The sequence below is a fragment of the Pyrus communis genome, chromosome 10, assembly GCF_041283825.1.
Source record: "Pyrus communis isolate YQ-2024b chromosome 10, ASM4128382v1, whole genome shotgun sequence".
Lineage (NCBI taxonomy): Eukaryota > Viridiplantae > Streptophyta > Magnoliopsida > Rosales > Rosaceae > Pyrus > Pyrus communis.
In genome coordinates, this window is record NC_142574.1 from 18,635,736 (window position 1) to 18,645,638 (window position 9,903).

General features: G+C 37.1%; 3 pseudogenes; all 3 read left to right on the forward strand.

The window, feature by feature from the left end:
• Positions 1 to 494: 494 nt before the first annotated feature.
• LOC137728275 (uncharacterized) lies at positions 495 to 1,452 on the forward strand (annotated as a pseudogene).
• Positions 1,453 to 6,210: 4,758 nt separating this feature from the next.
• On the forward strand, positions 6,211 to 7,508 carry LOC148693641 (uncharacterized; annotated as a pseudogene).
• Positions 7,509 to 8,532: 1,024 nt separating this feature from the next.
• LOC137728276 (uncharacterized) lies at positions 8,533 to 9,402 on the forward strand (annotated as a pseudogene).
• Positions 9,403 to 9,903: the final 501 nt, after the last annotated feature.

Consider the following 9,903-nt stretch of genomic DNA (forward strand, 5'->3'; position numbering starts at 1 on the left):
GTTTGCAAACCAAACAGCAACTTACATTTTTGTAAATTATAGAAACACATGCATGAAACAAAGTAATGCATATTTCGCAGATCATGCCTCCTCCTTGGCAAACAATCATGTGAAGGACCTACAAAATAAGATGAATAATTAAGTTATCACACACGTTGATCAGCGTCGATGAGATAAATGGTATTTGCCCCCAATCGAATGACACTCGTGATATGGCTTATTTAATTTATGATCGTTGTCTAACATGTTAATTATGAATGGATGATTGTTACATTATGAAAGTCCTCTGGAATTTTATATGCAAAATAAATCAGCTAATAGGTGGTATGCTGGTGTAGAAACAGACATTGCGCAAACATTGCCTTGGGAATATATAGATGGAAACCGAAATCGTGTTACCTTTTGCTGTCATTGATGTGCATGAGATTTCTTGTCCCCTTCCCATAACCAGCACTATATATTAACAAGATGCACATCGAAAGAAACTCATCAATATCAATTGTACATTAACTACAAAGTCTTCTGTTCTATTTTCTCTCAAATCACAAAGAGCAATGGCTTTCCACACTCGCTTTAACAGCTTCCCTTCAAGGCCACACCCGATCGTTCAACAAGTTGATGAACAATTGTCTAGATTGAGGTCTTCCAAAGCCACCTCCACTTCTTCCTTATCCATCAACCACAACCTAAGTCGCATCGGAAACTTGTATGGTTGTGTTGATAGGTTGCTTCAGTTGCCCCTCACTCAACAAGCCTTGGCCTATGGGCAAAATGAGAAATGGACTAATGAGCCTTAGATGGCTCTCTCAGACTCTTGGATGTTTGCAGCACTGCCATGGATGCAGTATTGCAAACAATGGAAAATGTACAGGATCTTAAATCGATCATAAGAAGAACGCGAGGAGGTGAATCTAGAGCTCTCACAAGTGAGGTTAACAAATACTTGACCTCCAGGAAGATGATCAAAAAGGCAATCCAAAAGGCTATGAAGAATCTTAAGGGAAGCAAAAGCAAATCCACATCTTCTTCTCCTAGCAACGACAACGAGACTGTTGCCATTATTAGCAAGTTGAGAGATGTTGAAGAAATCACTCTCGCAGTGTTCAAATCATTTCTGACCTTCATCTCTGGGCCAAAGTCAAAGCCAGGCAGCTGGTTATTGGTTTCCAAGATGATTCCCACCAACAAAGTTGCATGCGACGAAGAAACCAAGGCAAATGAATTTGCACAAATCGATGTTGCACTACATAAGACAAGCAAATCCGAGAACACGCAAAACCAGCTTGAGAAGCTGGAGTCAGGCATTCAAGATCAGGAAGAAGGACTTGAGAGCCTATTTAGGCAAATGATTAAAACAAGAGTCTCCCTCCTTAACATCCTAAATCACTAGATGTTTATGGTTTTCAATTTTGTACATGAAAAACATACTTATATAAATCTTAGAACATCAAATCAATTATACATAATGATATACTCAATTTCAACTATTCTTGTTCTTTGATCAAAAAGCTTTCATTTTGGGAACTGATCATAAACTCTTGCTGGTACTTAAATACTAAAATTCAACCATTTCTGTTAACGGTAATTTTCCAAAGTCAAGCCTAAAGGGTAAATGTTACAGCAACATTTGAAATTATGATCGATGTCAGTGGATCACTTGGGGCTTGTGTAAACAGATCGATTATATCACATGCCAAGGCTGTCAAGATTCCAATTGTCTCAAGAGAGATAATAATTAAATCAACAAATCAAGGGCATTCGAAGGAGGATTCAATTCTCAAACGCTTTACTCAGTAAACATACGTTGACGGTCTGCCTGTTAGAGGGGCATATTGAGACTAAAAAAATGTGTTCAAGTCTATGATATGGCGTTCCTTAGAAGCTTCTACCTTCTTTTTGTTGCGCTCCAAAAAAAAAAAAAAAATAATAAAAAAATTCAGTTGCAAAGACTCATCAAATAATTTCCCAACCTCACCCATTTCTTAACATTTGGAATACAATTCAATCAACGTATAACCCACAAACATATTCAATGCAACCTTGTCATGTTTCTTCACAAAGCCATGTATTATTTTCTCATATGTGAGTGCCTTAAACCTCACACACGCCTTCAAAGCAATGAGAATGGTGAAATTATCGGGCTTTTCATCTTCACCTCTTGACTCAGATATCATGTTATGAAAAAGATACAAGGTATTTTCCCATAGATTCTCTCTACCGTAGCTCTTGATTGTGGGATTCAAGAGAGAGACGGTTGAGCGGGGTGTTTTGTCAAACACCTTACGTGCGTGACCAAGTGACTTATAAGAATACTTATATGCTATTGACCAAGTGACCAAGTGACTTATTTGTGACCAAGTGCCTATTGGGCTCTATTATCCCTCACTCAACATTGCATAAAAATACCTCTTGGCTATCATATGCTAGCCATGGTGCATAATGGCTTTAAATAGAGCCTTATAGGACTTGAAACTTCTCTGCACACCCAATTCCTCCGTACTATCAAACAACTTAACAGACTCTTGAACAATGGCAGTCTACCATAGCTCTCCTTAATGACGTCATTCTATGTCCTTTTTATTCCAAGACCAATAGAACGTCGTTTTGGCCTGGGTATTTAAAAAATAAAATGCAAAAGAAGTAGCAAAGCATAAAACATAGAAGCAGTGAAGTAGCGCAATAGATTTCGGTGGTAGTTTTGAGGACTAGAAGGGCAAAATCCTCACTCTCAAATGGTAATTTCAAGCAACTGAAGGGGCTGCCACCCCTCCTTGTCCCCATGTAGCTTCGCCCATGTCCCTTTCGTCCATAGACAACAACGATCACACATGTTCATGGTCTACATATTAAGACAAGTTAAAGGAGTCAATTTTTTAGGAAGTTGAGGTAACAGCCTGAAACGAATTAGCTATAAGGGAGTCAGCCCAACTCCTTATGAGCCCTTACAAAGTTTTTTAACTTTGCGATGTGGGACTATACTTCACATCCTCACCCTTTCAAGGTGTTTGAATCCTTGTTTCCTTTTTATCTGCGTCAAAAGCATCATAAGCAGCTGGCCTTTTGGGCATTCCAAACTTGTAGTACGTGTGGAAGCAACATAAATGTGTGCTTGAAAGTGTAACACCCCAGAAAAGTTCCAGGTTTAGGGGTTCTACTAATCTACTTACAATGGCAACCAAACAAACAACGAATAAATCATTGGACATTTATTAACACAACCGAAAGTCATACATAATTGAGTGTATCGGTGTAATGAAAAAAAATCAAACTTAATCCAAACCAAACGACTAAACTTAAAACTAGTAAGCTTCAACCAACACAAGTTGGGGCCAACTGTAGCTTATCCAATGCTTCCCCCCTTGCCTACTTCCCTTATTCACCTAAAAGTCACAAAGTAAATCATTATTAAATTTAATTATTAGATCCCGAGCCCCAAGTCCATCTTTTGATAATTAATTATATATCAAATATATATCACACTCCAAAGTTTAAATCCAAGGTTTAGGCCCAAATTTGCTCTCCTTGGTCCATTTCTCCAAATATTTTATAACAGGAACAAAGTCTTATAAAGTGTGGAAATTTTTTTGTGGTGACCAATGTGGGACAATGAGTTACAATGAGATTTTCTACCTTAAAAAAATAAATAAATAAACTCCAACATAATTTACAACCTTCAGGGAGTTCTTGTAAGCAACCTGTCCAATTCTTGATATTACTTCAAAGGGTCCATCCATCTGTACACCGTGCATAGAAGGAAAATTTACCAAGTTACCTTTTTCCTTTCCTACAATTAAGTCTGTAGATTCACTACAAGTCATACACAGGGATGTATGAGGACCTGCCCCTTTGTTATCATATGAAGGATTCAGATACTATGTAACCTTCATAGATGAATGTACAAGATTTACATGGACTTTTTCATTAAATACTAAACCAGAAGTGTGTTCAATCTTTGTCAAGTTTCATGTATTTCTGTGTACTTTTCTGCAAAAATGAAAAAACAAATCCAAAGTGATGGGGGTGGTGAAGACATAAGTGCAAGATTTCAACAATTTCTATCACAAAATGGTATAATTCATCAAAAGTCATGTCCTTATACCGCAAAACAAAATGTATTAGCAGAAAAAAAAAAAAAAAAAAACAAAACGCAAGCACATTGTAGACTGCAATTGCATTACTCCAAACTGCAAAATTACCTAGCTATTTATGGTTTCATGCTTGTGCCACTGCAACGTACCTCATTAATAGAATGCCATGTGTCACTTTATAAATGAAATCTCCCTATCAATTGCTATATGGTCAAGTTCCTAACATCAATCATTTCAAAAAATTTGGTTGTACATGTTGTCCTCTCCTGAAGCCATATAACACCTCAAAATTTCAACTAAAAATAGCAACTTGTGTTTCTCTGGGTTATGCAGGAAATTATAAAGGGTTCATATGTTTAGACATTGCCATAAATCAACTTTACATATCCATACGTGTTATTTGATGAATCAGTATATCCATATGCAAATATTTCTGGTTTTAATAAATCACTAGTACTCACAGTCACAAGTTCATCACTGCATTTCGAACTTATATCATTACCATCCATTACATTAACTAATCAAGTCACATCACCATTTCATACTTATGCATCTACATCTTAAATCATTGAACAACTGTTTCAAATGCATCTAGTGCCTCGGATTCATTGGCTGCATCTAGTGCCTCAGATTTTTTGGAAACACATGCACTTAGTGCCTCATAATTTATTCAAATAACATCCTCACATAGTTTAGGCCATACACTAATATATCAGTCTCCAAGTCTATTGTCACGAAATAACCTACCTACACAATATCTCATCCTTGTGGATCCTTATTTTCAATATAAACAACTTCATGTTGTTCTTCCTATCCCAATGAATGTGCATCCTATGCAAACAAGGTTTAAGAATGGTACTACGAAAAAGAAGGCTTTCTCAACTAGTGTTGGTTCCTCTCAATCACCTATCTTAGAGCCCAAAACATTCAAAACTGCATCAAAAATACCAAAATGGAAGGATGCAACGAAGGAAGAAATTGATGCACTATACTCCCATTTATAGAGTTAAGAAGAATGCAAAAGGATCTGTGGCAAGGTACAAAGCAAGGCTTATAGCTAAGGGTAATAGTCAAGAAAAGGGTGTAGACTATGTAGAAACATTTAGTCTAGTGGTTAATCCTACAACCATTAGGTTAATCCTTCCTTTAGCTACTCCATTCAAGTGGTCACTCAGACAATTGGATTTCAAATATGCCTTTTTACATGGCATTCTATAGGAAGAAGTGTATATGGAGCAGCCTTCAGGTTTTCAAGGGTCATAATCCTTTCAAGTATATATGTAGGCTCCAAAAGTCACTGTATAGACTTAAGCAAGCTCCAAGAGCATGGAATGAGAGATTCACTAGCTTTTGCCAGCATTGGGGTTCAAAGCTTCTCGAGTTGATCCATTTTATTTGTTCATCACTTTCCAAAAGCATGGTTATCTTGCTTCTTTATGTTTATGATGTTATTCTAATTGGCAGCTCTACTCAGTTAATATCAAATGTGATTAGAAAACTTACAAAAAAAAAAATTAATGAAGGATTTGGGCACTCTGCATTATTTTCTTGGGTTGCAGATAAGTTACACACCAGAAGGGTTATTTGTATCATAGTCAGATAATGTCAATGAGTTAATTGACAGAGTTGATTTGCAAGATTGTAAATCCTTAGCTACTTCATGCCTACCATATCACAAGTTGCTTAAAGATGACGGAAAACCATACCATAGCCCTGATCAATACAGAATTGGAGTCTTTAATATCTCACAGTCACAAGGCTTAACAGAGCCTTCTCTGTGAATCAAAACTTGCCAATTTATGCATAATCCTAAGAAATCTCATGTTATTGCAGTGAAAAGAATTCTTAGATGTCTTAAGGGCACTTTAACTTATGGTATTCATTTTAAACCAGGTCCCATAGTGATGCAGATTAGGCTGGTGGCCTAAATGACAGAAGATCAACCTTAGGGTTTGTGGTATTTCTTGGTTCGAATCCAATTTCATGTGCATCAAATAAGCAGCACATTGTTTCAAGATCATCAACAGGGGCTGAATCTAGAGCCCTTGCAATCACAGCTGTAGAAATTGCTTGGATAAGACAATTGTTTAGTGATCTATATGTTCCTCTTTTTCAACCACCTATGATTCAGTATGATAATGTCTCGGTTATAGCTTTATCCACTAATCTTGTGTTTCATGCTAAGTTTAAACACATTAAGCTAGACTATCACTTTGTCAGAGGAAGAGTTACCAGAAGAGATCTTCATGTGCAACATGTTTCTTATGCAGATCAATCAACTGATATACTCGTTAAGGGCTTGTCTGCACTCTTGTTTCATCAACATTGTGACAATCTCATGCTCAATTCACTTAAGTATGAGATTGAGGGGGGATGTAAGAGTAAAGACAAAGCTAAGGATCCAAGTCAAGCTAAGAATCCAAGTGAAGATATATCAGGGGTCTAGCTATTGCCACTTGTTACAATATAAGATAGAAAGTTATAAAGATTGTTACTAAGTTGTTATAGGTTGTTAAAAGTGGTTAAGGAAGTTGAAAGAGAATATTATCCATAGTCTTAGCTTATATTACAAGCCATGTAATAAAACCAATACATATAGCTAAGATTACTTGATCATCAAGGAAATACAATTTCATCTTCCAAAACTCTCAAGCCCTTTTTCTACAAACTTTGCAGTTTCTTCTTCGATTTCTTCAATTTTCACATGTGTTGAGAAGTTGCTTCAGTTACCCCTCACTCAACAAGCCCTAGCCCAAGAGGAGAATGAGAAATGGACTAATGAAATATTAAACGCCTCTCTCAGGCTCTTGGATGTTTGGAGCACTGCCAAGGATGCCCTTTCGCAAACCAAGGATTGTGTAGAAGAACTCCAATCAATCATGCAAAGAACACAGGGTGGGGGGGTTGAATCTGGATCACTTACCAATGAGGTCAAGAAATACTTTACCTCTAAGAAGACAGATAAAGACAAACAACAAGTATATGATCAATCTCAAGGGAATCTATCAACAAATCTATGAGATTCCACCTCCCTTAACAACGACCACGAGACAATAGCCATTGTTAGCAAGTTGAGAGATGTTGAAGCAGTCACTGTCGCAATGTTTGAATCCCTACTGTCCTGCATCTTCGGGCTAAAATCACAACCAAGCAGCTGGTCACTCGTTTCCAAGATGATACAGTCAAAAGAGTAGCTTGCGAGGAAGAAACAAAAATAAATGAGTTCTCAAAGGTGGATGCTAGATTGCAGCCAGTCGTTGGACACATGACAAGCAAATCTCATCTCCAAAGTTCAGGCAATGCACACATCCAGCTTAACAATCTAGAATCGTACATTCAAGATCACAAAGAATGCCTCGACTTCCATTTAGGCAACTCATCAAAACTAGAGTTTCTCTTCTCAATATCCTAAACCACTAGATATTAGCTTTTCAACTTTGTACATGAAAAACTTGGTAAATGCATTCAACTTGTGATATCAAAAATATACAAAAGATATACTCTTCTGCTTAAATTTCCATTTGGTTTATTCCAATTATTACAGTATTTATATACGAAATCCATGCAAAAAATAACTTCCCAAAATTACAAGATGAAAATCAATTAATTAGTACTGAAATTTCCCGAAATTACACAAAGCTCAAAGGTAACTGTGCTCGAGTTATAACAATGTATGAATGAGGTCACATGGGATTTGCACAAATCATATCAAATTGTCTCAAGGAAGATATATAATCAATAATCAATAGTTCACATGTTTAGAACTATTGTTGTATGAAAAATAATAAACAGGTGCAAAATATATAATTAATGGGACAAAAACTAATGAACTACTAACATGGCAAACCCAGATCTCAAAGCTTGTTTAATGAAAAATTAAGCTGGTTCACTATCTGTGTTTACTGAACAGTCCAACTCATCTAGTTTGCAAACCAAACAGCAACTTACATTTTTGTAAATTATAGAAACACATGCATGAAACAAAGTAATGCATATTTCGCAGATCATGCCTCCTCCTTGGCAAACAATCATGTGAAGGACCTGCAAAATAAGATGAATAATTAAGTTATCACACACGTTGATCAGCGTCGTTGAGATAAATGGTATTTGCCCCCGATCGAATGACACTCGTGATATGGCTTATTTAATTTATGATTGTTGTCTAACATGTTAATTATGAATGGATGATTGTTACATTATGAGAGTCCTCTGGAATTTTATATGCAAAATAAATCAGCTAATGAGGTGGTATGCTGGTGTAGGAATAGACATTGCGCAAACATTGCCTTGGGAACATATAGATGGAAATCGAAATCGTGTTACCTTTTGCTGTCATTGAAGTGCATGAGATTCCATGTCCCCTTCCCTTAACCAGCACTATATGTTAAGTAGATGCGCTTCGAAAGAACTCATCAATCTCAATTGTACATTAACTACCGAGTCTTCTCTTCTAGTTTCTCTCAAAACACAAAGAAGCAATGGCTTTCCACACTCGCTCTGACAGCTTCCCCTCAAGGCCACACCCGATCGTTCAACAAGTTGATGAACATTTGTCCAGATTGACGTCTTCCAAAGCTACCTCCACATCTTCCTTATCCATATACCATAACCTAAGTAGCCTCGGAGACTTGTATGGTTGTGTTGATAGGTTGCTTCAGTTGCCCCTCACACAACAAGCCTTGGCCCAGGAGCAGAATGAGAAATGGACTACTGAGCTATTAGATGGCTCTCTCAGACTCTTGGACGTTTGCAGCACTGCCAAGGATGCAGTCTTGCAAACGAAGGCATACGTACAGGATCTTCAATCGATCATAAGAAGAACGCAAGGAGGTGAATCTGGAGTTCTCACAAGTGAGGTTAACAAATACTTGAGCTCCAGGAAGATGGTTAAAAAGGCAATCCAAAAGGCTATGAAGAATCTTAAGGGAAGCGAAAGCAAATCCACATTCTCTCCTTTCAGCAACGACACTGAGACTGTTGCCATTATCAGCAAGTTGAGAGATGTAAAAGAAATCACTCTTGTAGTGCTCGAATCTCTTTGTCCTTCATCTCTGGGCCAAAGTCAAAGCCAGGCAGCTGGTCATTGGTTTCTAAGATGATTCCCACCAAAAAAGTTGCCTGCGAGGAAAAAACCGAGTCAAATGAATTTGCACAAGTCGATGCTGCACTACATAAGATAAGCAAATCTGAGAACGCGCATAACCAGCTTGAGAAGCTGGAGTCATGTATTCAAGATCAGGAAGAAGGACTTGAGAGCCTATTCAGGCAATTGATCAAAACAAGAGTCTCCCTCCTCAACATCCTAAATCACTAGATGTTTATGTCCTTCTATTTTGTACATGAAAAACATACTTGTATAAACCTTACACATCAAATCAATTATACTTAATGATATACTCAAATCCAACTATTCTTGTTATTTGATCAAAAAGCTTCCATTTTGGGAACTGTTCATAAATCTTGCTAGTACATAAATACTTAAATTTGACCATTTCTGTTCTCGGTATACCTTCCAATCATCGTCTTGTTCGTGGACTCGAATCTAAAAATAAAATGAAATGAACATATCCATATTGTCTAATTACCAGGTGAAAATCAGAGAACTGTAAATTTCCAAGTTAAGCCTAAGAGGTAAATTTTACTGCAACGTTTGAAATTATGATTGAGGTCCGTGGATCACATGGGACTTGTGTAAACAGATCGATTACATCACATGTCAAGGTTGTCAAGTTTCCAATTGCCTCAAGAGAGATAATATTAATCAACAAATCAATGGCATTCGAAGGAGGATTCGATTCTCACATGCTTTACTCAG